At 44.5% G+C, this 18,930-nt stretch overlaps 1 pseudogene; it reads right to left on the reverse strand.

The window, feature by feature from the left end:
• The window catches only part of LOC139383339 (WW domain-containing oxidoreductase-like), a 255,807-nt pseudogene that overhangs the window by 10,343 nt on the left and 226,534 nt on the right, over nucleotides 1–18,930 (reverse strand).

Consider the following 18,930-nt stretch of genomic DNA (forward strand, 5'->3'; position numbering starts at 1 on the left):
GCATGCATAATTCTTCAAAAATATCCTCTGTGTACAACGTAAAAGTGCATCAGTAGAGGTGACTCAAAGCTGGGACCGAGAGACTGAAAAACAGCTTCCATCTCAAGGCCATCAGACTGCTAAACAGCAATCACTAACTCAGAGAGGCTGCTGCCTACATTGAGACCCATTGAGACTGGCCACCTTAATAAATGGATCACTAGTCACTTTAAACAATGGCACTTTAAATAATGCCACTTCGATAATGTTTACATACCTTACATTACTTATATCACATGTATATACTGTATTTTATACCATCTATTGCACCTTGCCTATGCCGCTTGGCCATCGCTCATCCATATACTTACATGTACATATTCTCAAACACCCCTTTAGATTTGTGTGTCTTAGGTAGTTGTTGGGGAATTGTTAGATTACTTGTTAGATATTACTGCACTGTCAGAACTAGAAGCACAAGCATTTCGCTACACTCACATTAATATCTGTTAACCATGTGTATGTGACCAATACAATTCGATTTGGTCTGAAAACACCAAATAATGCATGCAGAGCAGAATTAGGCCGATACCGGCTAATGATCAAAATCCAGGAAAGAGCTGTTAAATTCTACAACCTACTAAAAGGAAGTGATTCTCAAACCTTCCATAACAAAGCCATCACCTACAGAGATATGAACCTGGAGAAGAGTCCCCTAAGCAAGCTGGTCCTGGGGCTCTGTTCACAAACACAAACAGACCCCACAGAGCCCTAGGACAGCAACACAACCAAATCATGAAAAAAGAAAAAGATAATTACTTGACACATTGGAAAGAATCAACAAAAAAACTGAGCAAACCAGAATGCTATTTGGCCCTTAACAGAGAGTACACAGTGGCAGAATACCTGACCACTGTGACTGACCCAAATGTAAGTAAAGCTTTGACTATGTACAGACTCAGTGAGCATAGCCGTACTATTGAGAAAGGCCACGGTAGGCAGACCTGGCTCTCAAGAGAAGAAAGGCTATGTGCACATTGCCCACAAAATGAGATGGAAACTGAGCTGCACATCCTAACCTCCTGCAAAATGTATGACCATATCAGAGACACATATTTCCCTCAGATTACACAGACCCACAAAGAATTTGAAAACAAACTCAATTTCGATAAACTACAATATCTTTTGGGTGAAATACCAGCGTGCCATCAAAGTAGCAACATTTTGTGACCTGTTGCCACAAGAAAATGGCAACCAGTGAAGAATAAACACCATTGTAAATACAACCCATATTTATGTTTATTTATTTCCATTTTGTACTTAATTATTTAATTATTTGCACATAATATGACATTTTATGACATTCTTTTTTCTTTTGGAACTTTTTTGAGTAATTTTCACTGTTCATTTTTTTATTTAACTTTTGTTTATTATCTATTTCACTTGCTTTGGCAATGAAATTGGCAATGTTTCCCATGCCAATAAAGCCATGGAGGCTCCTCAGAGGAGGAAGGGGAGGACCATCCTCCTAAGTGAATTTCAGAAACATAAAATCCTTTTTATATAAAACTATATGAAATATATTCACGTCACTAAATAATTGATTTAAACACACTGTTTTGCAATGAATGTCTACAGTAGCCTCAGCAGCACCATGGTGTAGCCAGAGGACAGCTAGTTTCCGTCCTCCTCTGGGTACATTAACTTCAATACAAAACCTAGGAGGCTCATGGTTCTCACCCACTTCCATAGACTTACACAGTAAATCTGAAACTTCCGGAGGACGTCCATCAACCTATCAGAGCTCTTGCAGAATGAACTGACATGTTGTCCACCAAATCAAAGTATCAGATACTTAATCTAGTACTGAAAGCATAAGCTACAGCTAGCTAGCACTACAGTGCATAAAATGTGGTGAGTGAGAGAGCTATATTTTGTTGTATTTTTTTTACTTTCAATTTCACTTAGCTATCGAATGCAGCTAGTCTACTAAAACACCCTACACAAACAGAGAGGGATGCTATGTTAGCTCACTGGCTAGGGCTATCCAACACTGGAACTCTTCCAAGTCAAGGTAAGCTTTTGGTTTTATTAATGTATTGCCACCAGGACTAGCCGTTGTAACTGCTAAACTGAATGCTGACTGTACTGCATGATTGTAGCGGGTTTATTAACGCATTTTTTTGTGCACTGAACTCTACAAGCAAAGGTAAAAATTGAGAGGAAGAGAGCGAGTAGATGCGAGAATGAATTATACAACAAGCAAAGTGATCCTACTGTTTGTGTGTGGCTGCTATGAAGGTGAACAGTGTTTGCGTGTGATAAGGGGTGAATTCATTCTGACGATTCTGTTGAAAAAAGTTTCTTATGTGTAAGCAAATGAGAAAAAACATGCCTGAATTTGTCCAATAGAAACTTGTTTGCAACTGTTGGACTAACGACTACACATGAGATCAGCTAGATGCAGGCAAGAGTGTGCAAGGCGGTCTTGAAACTGTCTTTCACCTTCATTACTATAATTCTTCTCTCGACCTGTGCAACTACATTGTAAAACTTTCATTCATAGGCTAGGTTGTAGCAACCTCATGTTGGGTATTGAAAAAATGTGAATATCATGTAGCATCTTAAACCTATCGATGTTACATTTAGCTGGGTGAATAGAATTTGAATGACAGTCATCCAATGTGCTGTAATAGAAATAAGCCCATGCTCCTAATCGTCCTCCCTCATCTTAAATGACACTGACCGCCACTGGAGTGTGTTTGCCCTAGCCCTATGCAGCGTTAGCCTCTGCGAGCCGACAGCCCATCTGAGCGTGCCCGTCCAGCTGTGAGGGGAATCCTGGGTAACGCGGTCTAGTCAGATAAACAGCCTGGCCCTCCATTCAGCCTGACCAACCAACCGCAAGGGGAGGGATTAACACCACAAACAGACCTCCAAAAACACCCCAACGGTCCCCCTCAAGACTCCACAGTCACCCCATAACCTCAGCACACTAACGCATAAGCGCAGCCATCCCCACCACTGGAAACAAATGGCCTGTCCAGCGTAATGCTGTTCTTGCCATTCTAATGGGGGAGCCCTCTAAGGCGCTGGCCTCTGCTCCTCAGTATGTTTTACACTCTATTAAAGAGCCGTCATTAGCCCCTAGGCCTGCTGGGTAATACAGAGCCCTGGGCGGCCTACTCCCCTGAGGGCCATTAGGGACAGGATGGAGAGACCACACACCTAACACTGGCTCCCCCTGTCTCCACATCTCTCCATCTGAAGAACATTAGAGAATGGAGAGGCAGTATACCTCCAGCCCCTGCTACAGCTGCCCCCTCGTCTACCCTCTCTGTTTGCCACACTCCGCCATCTCTTCCTCACATCCAACTCCTGCAGCGTGTGTGTGGGGGGGGGTGGGAACATATGCTTATTTGGTGAACAAAGGGAGGTAAGAAAGAGCGAGGAGAGAAAAGAGTAGGGAAGAAGGGGATGAGACAAGGGGGGACAAAATTAGAAAGAAAGGGGGAGAGGAGAAAAGAAAGGAGGGTGTTGGGAAACAATGAGTGTGAGAAGGACTTGGGTGGTGACTGTGAAACTCCTTTTTATCTTGGGAGAGGACTTGTGAGGTGATGGGCTTCAGCTAGTTATTGTCTCCTAATAAAAGCAACATATGCCAATACAATAAAAGGCCTTATTGGACAGCTCTTCATTAAAGAGCGGCAGTAAAGAGAGAGGAGCTCTGGCACAGGGAGGAGATTAAAAGGCCTGGTCTGAATGGGAAAATAGGAGTTTCTCCATAGAATTGCACTATGGGGGCATGTAGGACTATAAAACAGCTGAATTAAACATGAAAAGGACTGGACGCTTTATTGGGCATGATCTCTCACTCTCTCACTCCCTCCCTCTTACTCCCACTCTTCCTCACTTTCTCTTCTAACCTCTCTCTCTTTCTCCCTGTCACTCCCACTCTTTCCCACGTCTACGTCCCTTATAAGAGCCTCTTTAACTTTTACAGATGCACCATTGAGAGCATTCTGTCGGGCTGCATCACCGCCTGGTATGGATCACTGCCTGCCCTCCAGTACATCTACAGCACACAGTGTCAAAGGAAGGCAAAGAGATCTTTAAGGACCTCAGTCACCCGAGCAATAGACTGTTCACTCGGCTATCGTCCGACAGAAGGAGACAGCACTGGTGCATCAGAGCCAAGACCGAGAGACAAAAAAACATCTTCTATTACCAGACCATCAAACTGCTGAACAGCTTCTATTACCATCAGACTGTTGAACAGCTTCTATTACCATCAGACTGTTCAACAGCTTCTATTACCATCAGACTGTTGAACAGCTTCTATTACCATCAGACTATTGAACAGCTTCTATTACCATCAGACTGTTCAACAGCTTCTATTACCATCAGACTGTTGAACAGCATCTATTACCATCAGACTGTTGAACAGCTACTATTACCATCAGACTGTTCAACAGCTTCTATTACCATCAGACTGTTGAACAGCTTCTATTACCATCAGACTATTGAACAGCTACTATTACCAGACCATCAGACTGTTGAACAGCTTCTATTACCATCAGACTGTTGAACAGCTACTATTACCAGACCATCAGACTATTGAACAGCTTCTATTACCATCAGACTGTTGAACAGCTTCTATTACCATCAGACTGTTGAACAGCTACTATTACCAGACCATCAGACTGTTGAACAGCTTCTATTACCATCAGACTGTTGAACAGCTTCTATTACCATCAGACTGTTGAACAGCTTCTATTACCATCAGACTGTTGAACAGCTTCTATTACCATCAGACTGTTGAACAGCTTCTATTACCATCAGACTGTTCAACAGCTTCTATTACCATCAGACTGTTGAACAGCTTCTATTACCATCAGACTGTTGAACAGCTTCTATCACCAGACCATCAGACTGTTCAACAGCTTATATTACCAGACCATCAGACTGTTGAACAGCTTCTATCACCAGACCATCAGACTGTTCAACAGCTTATATTACCAGACCATCAGACTGTTGAACAGCTTATATTACCAGACCATCAGACTGTTGAACAGCTTCTATTACCAGACCATCAGACTGTTGAACAGCTTCTATTACCAGACCATCAGACTGTTGAACAGCTACTATTACCAGACCATCAGACTGTTGAACAGCTTCTATTACCAGACCATCAGACTGTTGAACAGCTACTATTACCAGACCATCAGACTGTTGAACAGCTTCTATTACCATCAGACTGTTGAACAGCTTCTATTACCATCAGACTGTTGAACAGCTACTATTACCAGACCATCAGACTGTTGAACAGCTTCTATCACCAGACCATCAGACTGTTGAACAGCTTCTATTACCAGACCATCAGACTGTTGAACAGCTTCTATTACCATCAGACTGTTGAACAGCTTCTATTACCATCAGACTGTTCAACAGCTTCTATTACCAGACCATCAGACTGTTGAACAGCTTCTATTACCATCAGACTGTTGAACAGCTTCTATTACCATCAGACTGTTGAACAGCTTCTATTACCATCAGACTGTTCAACAGCTTCTATTACCATCAGACTGTTCAACAGCTTCTATTACCATCAGACTGTTCAACAGCTTCTATTACCAGACCATCAGACTGCTGAACAGCTTCTATCACCAGACCATCAGACTGTTCAACAGCTTCTATTACAAGACCATCAGACTGCTGAACAGCAATCACTTGCCGTCTACCAGGTGATGCACACTCACTCACACAACACACACACAAACTATCAAACACACACACACACACACACAACACACACACACATACACACACACGTTATAGAGACATTGAACCACTGGTCACTTCCCGTTTCAAATACTATATCCTCTAAAGAAAGCTTATTAAAGATCGGTGATACTATCAAGAGTAGTGTGCGGTTTCCTTTTTCCTTCATCTTGTTCAACTGTTGCCATGCACCTGCTCAGATGTGTGAGTGCCTTTTGAAATACTATATCCCCGACATAGCTCATTCTAATATTTCTAATACTGATTTTGTGTCACTGATCTACACACCATACCCATAATGTCAAAGTGGAATTTTGTTTGGCCAACATTTTAGAAATAAATAAAACATTTAAAGCTGAAATGTCTTCATTCAATAAGTATTCAACCCCTCTGTCATGGCAAGCCTAAATTAGTAAAAATGTGTTTAAGAATTTGCATAATAAGTTGCATGCACTTATTCTGTGTTCAATAATAGTGGTTAACACAAGTTTTTAATGACTACCCCATCTCTGTACCGCACATCTGTAAAGTCTCTCAATCGAGTAATTGTAACGGTTGTCGTCTGGAGATAGAGAGGACCAAAGCGCAGCGTGGTTAGTGTTCATCATTTTAATGGAAAACTGAACATTTCAAAAACACAAAACAACAAAGTGACAACCGAAACAGTTCTATCTGGTGCAGACACACAAAGACTGAAAACAACCACCCACAAACCCCAACAGAAAACAGGCTACCTAAATATGGTTCCCAATCAGAGACAATGACTAACACCTGCCTCTGATTGAGAACCATATCAGGCCAAACAAGAAACCCAACCTAGAAACAAAAAACATAGAATACCCACCCAACTCACGTCCTGACCAACTAAAACAAATAAATAACACAAGAATTAGGGTCAGAACGTGACAGTAATGAATTTCAAGAACAGATTCAACAACAAAGACCGAGGTTTTTCAATGCCTCACAAAGGAGGGCATGTGTAAAAAAAAATATTCAAAAGCAGAAGCTGAATATCCCTTTGAGCATGCTGAAGTTATTAATTAGGCTTTGGATTAAATACAGGCGTCCTTCCAAACTCAGTTGGCGGAGAGGAAGAAAACTGCTCAGGGATTTCACAATGATCAATGTGATTTTAAAACAGTTACAGAGTTTAATGGTTGTGATATGAGAAAAGCTAGTTACTCCACAATACTAGCCTAAATGACAGAGTGAAAAGTAGGAAGCTTGTACATAATACAAAATGTTCAAAAACATGCATCCTGTTTGCAACAAGGCACTTAAGTAATACTGAAATAAATTTGGCAAAGAAAGGAACTTTTTGTCCTGAATAGAAAGTGTTGGGGCAAAACCAACACAACACATCACTGAGTACCACTCAGCATATTTTCAAGCATGATGGTGGCTGCATCATGTTATGGGTATGCTTGTCATTGGCAAGGACTAGGGTTTTTTGCAGGATAAAAATAAATGGAATACAAGCACAGGAAAATAAGCACAGGCACAACCCTACAAGGAAACCTGGTAGAGTCGGCTCTCCAGCAGACACTGGGAGACAAAAGCACATTTCAGCAGGACAATAACCTAAAACACAAGGCCAAATCTACACTTAGTTGCTTACCAAGACGTCATTGAATGTTTCTGAGTGGCCTCGTTACAGTTTTTACTTAGATCGGCTTGAAAATATGTGGCAAGACTTGAAAAGGACTGTCTAGGAATGATCAACAATCAACTTGACAGAGCATGAGGAATATTTTAAAGAATAATGGACTAATAATGTACAATCCAGGTGAGCAAAGCTCTTAGAGATTTACCCAGAAAGACTCACAGCTGTAATCGCTGTCAAAGGTGCTTCTATAAAGTATTGACTCAGCGGTGTGAATACTTATGTAAATTAGATACAGTTGAAGTCGGATGTTTACATATACTTACTCTACTATTATTCTGACATTTCACATTCTTAAAATATAATTGGTGATCCTAACTGACCTAAGACAGGGTATTTTTACTAGGACTAAATGTCAGGAATTGTGATAAACGGAGTTGAAATATATTTGGCTAAGGTGTATGTAAACTTCTGACTTCAACTTCTTTATTTCGTTTGCAAACATTTCTAAAAACATGCTATCACGCCGTCATTATGGGGTATGGTATGTAGAGAGAAGAAAAAGATTTACTACATTTTTATGTGGAATAAGTCAAGGAATACTTTCTTGAGGCACTACAGTTTGCATTTTTATACCGTGCTATTTGGGTTGTTAATTGGATTCGCCATTCTTTCATTTTTTTTCTTTCTTTATATTTGAGTTGTTTGACATTTTACTGCATTGTTAGGAGCTAGTAACGTTAACATTTCGCTGCACCCGCTATAACACCTGCTAAACTGTGTACGCAACCAATACACCAATGCAATGATTTGATTTTACTTTCTCATTTAATTTCAATCTTTCTCCTTCTTTACTCCCTCTCTTTACCACTTTCCCATTTCATCTCTCTCCCTCAATCCATTCCCTCACTTTCTCATCTCTCTCTATAGAAGTAGGATATAACTGTATTTGGAACAGAGATCCAGTATAGGGAAGGCAAAAGCATCCTAATACACCCACCACAATAAGATAATTCTCTGTCTCATTGTTATGGTAACAACAGACAGTACAGGCTATTGCTCCATTTGTAAATGGAACATAATCACTCAGAATACAACCACAATGATCAACAATATGGATGGGATGGGGAGTTATTGTTCAACTATGTATGTATTCAGACCGTCAAGCAATAGACAATATTCCAGTTGTATTATAGAATATTAGTTGACACTGAAAGTATTTTAATTCAAGAGATAAAGAGATTAAGACTACTTGGATAAAAATATTTATTATATTAGATATTATGAATTACATTTTTTTTAATCAAGACTAAATGGGATATGTGTGTGCAACCTCCCTCCCTACCTTGCTGGAGGTCGTCAGAGGGGTGTTCTGGTTTTAATAAGGAGGCAGCTCTGGCCCATTAAAGTCTGCTAGTAATGATAGTCATTTGGCAGAGATGTGTCATTTTCACAGGAGAGCAACTATCACCATCATCATTACAAGAACTGCCGTTTTACGGGCTCCTAACCAACTGTGCTATTTTGAGTGTATTTTCACATTGTTTTTTAACTTATTTTGTGCATAATGTTGCTTCTACAGTCTCTTATGACCGAAAAAAGCTTCTGGACATCAGAACAGCGATTAATCACCACAAACTGGATGAAGGTTTTTCTTTAAAGAGTCCGACGCTAAGAATATACCGCTGCTCTGAGACCAGGTCCAAATCCCGGTCTCGGAGAAAAGTCATTTGCGTGAAGAAAAGATGGAAATACAGGGGGTGGAGATTGGGGTGCCTTGTGAGAAGTAGTCGGCGAGTGGGTAACCCGCCTCTACCATCCGTTCTATTGGCCAACGTGCAATCATTGGATAATAAACTGGATGAGCTCTAATCAAGACTATCCTACCAACGGGACATGAAAAATGAATTTCTTATGTTTCACTGAGTCGTGGCTGAATGATGACAATATGTGCATCAACGACGTTGTTCCCACAGTGACCGTATGTACATAGACCAACCAGAAGCCATGGATTACAGACAACATCTGTACCGAGCTAAAGGCTAGAGCTGTCGCTTTCAAGGAGCGGGACACAAATCCAGACGTTTATAAGAAATCCCGCTATACCCTCCGACGAACCAAACAGGCAAAGGGTCAATACATGACTAAGATTGAATCATACTACACTGGCTCCGACGCTCGTTGAATGTGGCAGGGCTTGTAAACTATTACGGACTACAAAGGGAAACCCAGCCGGGAGGTCCTCAGTGACGCGAGCCTACCAGACGAGCTAAATGCCTTTTATGCTCACTTCGAAGCAAGCAACACTGAAGCATGCATGAGAGCACCAGCTGTTCCGAATGACTGTGTGATCCCGCTCTCCATAGCCGATATGAGCAAGACCTTTAAACAGGTCAACATCAACAAGGCCGCAGGGCCAGATGGATTAACAGGACGTGTACTCATGACATTTTCAACCTTTCCCTGACCACCATTGTCCCTGTGCCCAAGAAAGCGAAGGTAACCTGCCTAAATCACTACTGCCTGTAGCACTCACGTCGGTAGCCATGAAGTGCTTTGAAAGGCTGGTCATGGCTTACATTAACACCATCATCCCAGAAACCCTAGACCCATTCCAATTTGCATACTGCCCCAACAGAGCCACAAATAACGCAATATCTATCACACTCCAAACTGCCCTTTCTCACCTGGACAAAAGGAACACCTATGTGAGAATGCTGTTAATTGACTACAGCTTAGCATTCAACACCATAGTACCCACAAAGCTCATCACTGAGCTAAGGACCCTGGACTAAACACCTCCCTCTGCAACTGGATGCTGGACTTCCCGACGGGCCGACCCCAGATGGTAAGGGTAGGCAACAACACATCTGCCACGCTCATCCTCAACACAGGGGCCCCTCAGGGGTGCATGTTTAGTCCCCTCCTGTACTCCCTGTTCACCCATGACTGCGTGGCCAAGCACGACTCCAACATCATCATTAAATTTGCTGACGAAACAACAATGGTGGGCCTGATCACCGACAACGATGAGACAGCCTATAGGGAGGAGGTCAGAGACCTGGCAGTGGGGTGCCATGACGACAACCTCTCCATCGACGTGAGCAAGACAAAGGAGCTGATCGTGGACTACAGGAAAAGGAATGCCGAATACGCCCCCATTCTCATCGACGGGGCTGTAGTGGAGTGAGTCGAGAGTTTCAAGTTTGTTGGTGTCCACATCATGGTCCAAACACACCAAGACAGTCGTGAAGAGGACACAACAACACCTTTTCCCCCTCAGGAGCCTGAAAAGATTTGGCATGGATCCCCAGAACCTCAAAAAGTTCCACAGCTGCACCATTGAGAGCATCCTGACTGCATCACTGTCTGGTACGGCAACTGCCCGGCATCCGGCCATAAGGCCCTACAGAAGGTAGTGCATACGGCTCAGTACATCACTGGGGCCAATCTTCCTGCCATCCAGGACCTATATTCTAGGTGGTATCAGAGGAAGGCCCAAAAAAATTCTAAGACTCCAGTCACCCAAGTCATAGACTGTTCTTTCTGCTACCGAATGGCAAGAGGTACTGGAACGCAAAGTCTAGGTACAAAAGGCTTCTTAACAGCTTCTGCCCCCAAGCCATAAGACTGCTGTATAGAGCCTCGTTCTTTTAATTACATTTTTTACTTTAGTTTATTTTGTAAATATTTTCTTAACTCTATTTCTTGAACTGCATTGCTGGTTAAGGGCTTGTAAGTAAGTACACATTTCACGGTAAGGTCTACCTGTTGTATTTGTCGCATGTGACAAATACAATTTGATTTGACACACAGCTGGGTCGTCATTTACATGTGTGGTTGGTATTGTGAGTGTGTGTGTGTGTGTGTGTGTGTGTGTGTGTGTGTGTGTGTGTGTGTGTGTGTGTGTGTGTGTGTGTGTGTGTGTGTGTGTGTGTGTGTGTGTGTGTGTGTGTGTGTGCGTGTGTGTGTGTGTGTGCGGTACAGAGTGGAGAGCGTAGAGCCGTGGTGTTGGGATTAAGTAATGGCAGGCAGAAAGCAGAAAGCTTTGCATTTAGAGTAGCAGTCACCGTAGAACACAGAGAGACCAAGAGTTACTGTTTCTTGGCCTACCACCACTCCCCTCAGGACAACAGTCCTCTGAAACAGCCCACAGCCTCAACAACATCAACTTCATCACAAGCACACACTGCAGACACACACGTTCATGAATATACACTGTAAAAAACATTAAGAACAGTTGCACTCCCTTTTGCCCTCAGAACAATTCATCAGGGCATGGACTCTACCATGTGTTGAAAGCGTTCCACAGGGATGCTGGCCCATGTTGACTTCAATGCTTACCACAGTTGTGGCTGATTGTCCTTTGGGTGATGGACCATTCTTGATACACACAGGAAACTGAAAAACCCAGCAGCTTTTGCAGTTTTTGACACAACCCGGTGCACCTGGCACCTACTACCATGCCCCGTTTGTCTTCCCCATTCACACTCTGAATGGCAGACATACACAATCCATGTCTCAATTGTCTCAAGGCTTAAAATCCTTATCTAACCTGTCTCCTCCCCTTCATCTGCACTGATTGAAGTGGATTTGACAAGTGACATCAATAAGGGATCACAGCTTCCTCCTCAATTCACCTAGTCAGTCTATGTCATGGAAAGAACAGGTGTTCATAATGTTTTGTACACTCAGTTTATGTTGGTGACGGTGTTTGCGTGAGTGCATGTGTGTGTGTGTGTCCCCGAGCTCCTGTCTATGTGTGTGTCAATGCTGACCCCATCGATGTGCTGCTGACCGGTTGAATGCGGTGTGAATAAATTAGAGCTGTTCAGCTCCTCCATGTAATTATGCTGCTGTCAGAAAGGCCTCTCCTCAACACTCATTTTAATAAAGTTGGCCTCACAGGTCACGGACCACCTTCAGTGTCAGTCCAGGGGGCTCTCGCTCTCTTTCAAAGACACTCACACACACAGGCACGTATACACACACAAATTCATGCGCACACTCACACAGACACACACACACAAAGGCACATATACACACATACACATACACATACCTTCACACAGGCATGTGCACACACCATTCTCCTGTGACTTACATGAGATGGACAGAGAAGAATGGGACGGAGGAGGGAAGAAGAGAAGGAGAGATACAGAGTTGAGGTCTTAAAGGTGGAGAGCAGAGCAGTAAATGGTAGAGAGAAAAGGAAGAGAGGGGACAATAGAGGTGAGGTGATGTGATACTGTCTCTCTTGGCCAGATGGCTGTATGTAGTCTAATTTGTCCTGGTGCTAATACTAACCTTTAGTGTGTGTGTGTGTGTGTGTGTGTGTGTGTGTGTGTGTGTGTGTGTGTGTGTGTGTGTGTGTGTGTGTGTGTGTGTGTGTGTGTGTGTGTGTGTGTGTGTCAGAGGAGGAAAGGGAGGACCATCCTCAGTGAATTTCATAATAATAAAAATAGTTTAACATTAAATTAACTATACTGAATTTATTCACGTCACCAAATAATTGAATAAAATACACTGTTTTGCAATTCATTTCTATAGTATCCTCAACAGCACCCTCTAGGGTAGCACCACGATGTAGTCGGAGGACTCCTGTTTTCCAGCCTCCTTTGGGTACATTGACTTCAATACAAAACCTAGGAGGCTCATGGTTCTCAAAAATGAACTCTTAATTACACCCCAAATTATGCATTGTAACATTTCTAGCGTTGATTCAAGAGTTGTAAAAGAACCCCCAGTGTTGGTGTTAACCCTCTACAGTCTAAGCCCTGTCTACTAAGCTAACATATGGAATTGTTTTAAGAAGGTCATACCAATGATCATTTCGCAATTTGATTTAGAACGTTAAAACCCCTTGAAGTATAAAAAAATATATAGATAAAAATAAAATAAAAAATCAGGAGAGTCTTGTCTTTCCATAGAGGGGTCACAATAGTTGGCCAAACCATTCGGACGCCACAGACGATTAGTGAGAACACCGATTTTCAGGATGTCTCATGGTCTGACAAACACCACTCTAGCTCTGTCACCTTTCACCCCAGATGTGGAAGTGCGACATCAGAGGATGTTGTCGATTGAGAAGCATCCAATGCAACAACAAAAAAACTGACTATTTGATGGGGATTTATTTTATTATGCTAAGTAGATTTCCGCGGGGCATCAAAAATCGACTCTAGGAGCTTAATAACCAGAGTTATTGTTTTACACATTGGAGATTAAAACAGTCCCATCAAAACCACACCCATCATTATCACATTTCCCAGCATTACCTACTGCAGGTAGCTTTTTGTAGGATTTTTTTTTAATGTCTGTGTTTTTACATGTATATTGACTGATTGATTAATCCTATGCTACACAAAGATGAACGACAAACATTTTTCTTAACTAATCCAATCAGTTAGTTAGTTAGACTTACTGCACCTGTTGCTGAAATGGCTGTTCCAGTTGAAATGGTTTAGATAGTCTTATCAACTTTCCGAACCCTGACAGTCATTCTGAATGCAGGTTGCGGGTGAATAAGAATTCCAACTGTTGGATAACCTAACTCACTTTGCAAGCCAGCATAATGTGACATGCAGGCCTGATGTGGCACCTTGATCACTCCAACTTGTCTCTCGACCACCTATTTACACACTTTCATTTGTGGACTAGGTTGTAGCAACCTCATGATGGGTATAGGGCAAATTCGAGTATCATGTCATAGCATAAACCTATCGATGTTACATTGAGCTGGGTGAATGGAACATGAATGTCAGTCATCAAATCTGCTGTAATAGAAATAAAGCCATGCTCATTAAAATAAACAAGTCACACAAACGTATGTGCAGTGGTTATGTTAATGAGCTCCAGCGGGGAACCGCTATCGCCCGTGGCTACGCCTTGTTACCGTCAGGTGTGCAGGGTCACTATGAGACGTATGACACAAGGGACACATCACATCTCTATCTCGCCCTCTACTTCTCTCTGTCTCTCTCTGTCTCTCTCTTTTTCTGTTTCTCTTAACAGCTTTCGAACCTGATTCCGGCTTTCCAGTTTTTTGAGATTTCAAGAATAAACAGTGGAAGATGCAATGAAGAGAAAAATACAAGCTGGCTATTGAGGAAGCCAATATGAAGCCGATCTATTGACAATAGGTTTGTTGTCAGTTTTCAAGTTCTCTGTAAGTGTGTGTGTGCGTGCGCGTGCGTGTGTGTGTGTGTGTGTGTGTGTGTGTGTGTGTGTGTGTGTGTGTGTGTGTGTGTGTGTGTGTGTGTGTGTGTGTGTGTGTGTGTGTGTGTGTGTGTGTGCGCATATGTGTGTGTGTGTGTGTGTGTGTGTGCGCATGTGCGCGTGTGTGTGTGTGTGTGTGTGTGTGTGTTCGTCTGAACTAACCTTGTATCCCCTCTCCTTCCCTCTCTCCCCACTACGCCAGTAGAAGTGTTTACCCTTGTTGTGCCAGGTGACTTTGCCTGCCTGTGAAATGATTACAGCATCATGCTTTGTTGACTGCAGGTCATTTATAAGAGGACTGTGCTGATGGCCTAATACGATTGGCTGCCCACACTGTCTTCTTTAACACATATGGGCTCGCGCGCACACAGTTTATGAGAGAATTGACGACACTTTTGCAGACTCGATTAGAGTCTAAAACCCACTACGAGTCGATTAGACCAGAGAACCAGAAGAGAGAAGAAAATAAGAGCATGTTAAAGTAAGAGAAAAGGGGGGATTCAGTGGGAGGTACAGCTCATTTAGAAAGTATTCAGACCCCTTGACTTTTTCCACATTTTGTTACATTACAGCCTTATTCTAAAACAGATTCAATTTTTAAAATCCTCATCAATCCACATAAAATACCCCATAACGACAAAGCAAAAATATGTTTTTTTTTTACTGTTTGCAAATATATTACAAATAAAACACATAAATACCTTATTTACATTGGCATTCATACCCTTTGCTATGAGACTCGAAATTGAGCTCAGGTATATCCTGTTTCCACAACTTGATTGGAGACCACCTGTTGTAAATTCAATTGATTGGACATGATTTGGAAAGGCACACACACCTGTCTATAAAAGTTCCTACAGTTGACAGTGCATAAAAAACCAAGCCATGAGGTCGAAGGAATTGTCCTTAGAGCTCTGAGACAGGATTGTGTCGAGGCACAGATGTGGGGAAGGGTACCAAACATTTCTGCAGCATTGAAGGTCCCCAGGAACACAGTGGTCAGGGAGATGACTGAGAAACCATTCATCACTCTGACAGAGCTCCAAAGTTTCTCTGTGAAAATGAGAGAACCTTCCAAAAGGACAACCATCTCTGTAGCACTCCACCAATCAGGCCTTTATGGTAGAGTGGCCAGACAGAAGCCACTCCTCAGTAAAAGGTACATGACAGGCCGCTTGGAATTTGCCAAAAGGCAGCTAAAGACTCTCAGACCATGAGAAACAAGATTCTCTGGTCTGTTGAAACCAAGATTGAACTCTTTGGCCTGAAAACCAAGCGTCACGTCTGGAGGAAACCTGGCACCATCCCTATGGTGAAGCATGGTGTTGGCAGCATCATGCTCTGGGGATTATCATCGCCAGGGACTTGGAGACTAGTCAGGATCGAAGGAAAGATGAACGGAGTAAAGTACAGCGAGATCGCTGATGAAAACCTGCTCCAGAGCACTCAGGACCTCAGACTGGGGCAAAGGAGACTGGAGCGAAGGTTCACATTCCAACAGGACAACGACCCTAAACACACAGCCAAGACAACGCAGGAGTGGCTTCGGGACAAATCTTTGAACATCCATGAGTGGCCCAGCCAGAGCCTCTAAGATCTCTGGAGAGACCTGAAAATAGCTGTGCAGCGACGCAACCCATCCAACCTGACAGGGCTTGAGAGGATATGCAGAGAAGAATGTGAGAAACTCCCCAAATGCAGGGGTGCAAAGCTTGTAGAGTCATACCCAAGAAGACTTGAGGCCGTAATCGTTGGCAAAGGTGCTTCAACAAAGTACTGAGTAAAGGGTCTGAATACTTGTGTAAATGTGATATTTCCATTTTTTATATATATATATATATATAAAAATTAGCAAAAATTTCTAAAACCGTTCTGTTCCTTTTTCTGTAGTGTATTTCTTTATTGTTTTAGTGATTCACCATAGTGAAGGTGTCACGTTCTGACCATCGTTCGTGTGTGTTTTCCTTGTTTTAGTGTTGGTCAGGACGTGAACTGGGTGGGCATTCTATGTTGGATGTCTTGTTTGTCTATTTCTATGTCTGGCCTGATATGGTTCTCAATCAGAGGCAGGTGTCAGTCATTGTCTCTGATTGGGAACCATATTTAGGTAGCCTGGGTTTCACTGTGTGTTTGTGGGTGATTGTCCTTAGTGTTAGTTTGCACCAGTTTAGGCTGTTTCGGTTTTCATTACGTTTATTATTTTGCACTGTTTGTATTTAGATTCGTGTTGCAATAGTCACAATAAACATGGATCGCAATCTACACGCCGCATTTTGGTCCGACTTTCCTTCTCATCAAGAAAACCGTTACAGAATCACCCACCACAAAAGGACCAAGCAGCGTGTCAACAGGCAGGAGCAGCGCGAGGAGACGCGCAATAAGGATTTCTGGACATGGGAGGAAATCCTCGACGGGAGAGGACCCTGGGCTAAACCAGGGGAGTGTAGCCGCCCAAAGGTGCAGCAGGAGAAGAGGCAACAGGAGCAGCCCAAAGAGGAGGTATGGACATGGGAGGACGAATTAGAAGGAAGAGGACCCTGGGCTCAGCCAGGAGAATATCGCCGCCCCAAAGAAGAACTGGAGGCGGCGAAAGCTGAGAGGCGCAGATATGAGGAGGCAGCACGACGTAGCGGATGGAAGCCTGAGAGGCAGCCCCAAAAATTTCTTGGGGGGTGGCTAACAGGGAGTATGGCTACGTCAGGTAGGAGACCTGGGCAGACTCCCTGTGCTTACCGGGGGGCTAGAGAGACCGGACAGGCACCGTGTTATGCAGTGGTGCGCACTGTGTCTCCAGTGCGGGTGCATAGCCCGGTGCGGTATATTCCAGCTCCGCGTGAGCCTAATGCCATGAAGCCGGCTCTACGCAGCTGGTCCCCAGTGCGTCTCCTTGGGCCGGCTTACATGGCACCAGCCTTGCGCTCGGTGTCTCCGGTTCGCCTGCATAGCCCAGTGCGGGCTATTCCACCTCGCCGCACTGGCAGGGCGACCGTGAGCATTCAACCAGGTAAGGTTGGGCAGGCTCGGTGCTCAAGAGCTCCAGTGCGCCTGCACGGTCCGGTTTTTCCAGTACCACCTCCACACCCCAGCCCTCCGGTAGCAGCTCCCCGCACCAGGCTTCCTGTGCGTGTCCTCGGCCCAGTACCACCAGTGCCAGCACCACGCATCAGGCCTACAGTGCGCCTCGCCTGTCCAGCGCTGCCAGAGCCTTCCTCCTCTCCAGCGCTGTCGGAGTCTCCCGCCTGTTTAGCGCTGTTAGAGCCTTCCTTCTCTACAGCGCTGCCGGAGTCTCCCGCCTGTTCAGAACTGCCAGTCTGCATAGAGCTGCCAGTCTGCATGGAGCTGCCAGTCTGCAAGGAGCTGCCAGTCTGCAAGGAGCTGCCAGTCTGCAAGGAGCTGCCAGTCTGCAAGGAGCTGCCAGTCTGCATAGAGCTGCCAGTCTGCAAGGAGCTGCCAGTCTGCAAGGAGCCGCCAGAGCTGCCTTTCTGCAGGATGCCGCCAAAGCTGCCAGTCTGCAAGGAGCCGCCAGAGCTGCCAGTCTGCAAGGAGCCGCCAGAGCTGCCAGTTAGCATGGAGCAGCCAGGGCCGCCAGTCAGTATGGAGCAGCCAGGGCCGCCAGTCAGCATGGAGCAGCCAGGGCCGCCAGTCAGCATGGAGCAGCCAGGGCCGCCAGTCAGCATGGAGCAGCCAGGGCCGCCAGTCAGCATGGAGCAGCCAGTCAGCATGGAGCAGCCAGAGCAGCCAGTCAGCATGGAGCAGCCAGAGCTGCCAGTCAGCATGGAGCAGCCAGTCAGCATGGAGCAGCCAGAGCTGCCAGTCATCATGGAGCAGCCAGTCAGCATGGAGCAGCCAGAGCAGCCAGTCGACCAGACTCTTCCAGATCTGCCAGTCGACCAGACTCTTCCAGATCTGCCAGTCGACCAGACTCTTCCAGATCTGCCAGTCGACCAGACTCTTCCAGATCTGCCAGTCGACCAGACTCTTCCAGATCTGCCAGTCGACCAGACTTTTCCAGATCTGCCAGTCGACCAGACTCTTCCAGATCTGCCAGTCGACCAGACTCTTCCAGATCTGCCAGTCGACCAGAATCTTCCAGATCTGCCAGTCGACCAGACTCTTCCAGATCTGCCAGTCGACCAGACTCTTCCAGATCTGCCAGTCGACCAGACTCTTCCAGATCCGCCAGTCGACCAGACTCTTGCGGATCCGCCAGTCAGCCAGGATCTTCCAGAACCGCCAGCCAGCCAGGATCTGCCGGATCCAACCACCTGCCTGAGCTTCCTCTCAGTGCTGAGCTTCCTCTCAGTGCTGAGCTTCCTCTCAGTGCTGAGCTACCCATCAGTCCCGAGCTA

This window comes from Oncorhynchus clarkii, chromosome 1 (genome assembly GCF_045791955.1).
Source record: "Oncorhynchus clarkii lewisi isolate Uvic-CL-2024 chromosome 1, UVic_Ocla_1.0, whole genome shotgun sequence".
Taxonomy (NCBI): domain Eukaryota; kingdom Metazoa; phylum Chordata; class Actinopteri; order Salmoniformes; family Salmonidae; genus Oncorhynchus; species Oncorhynchus clarkii.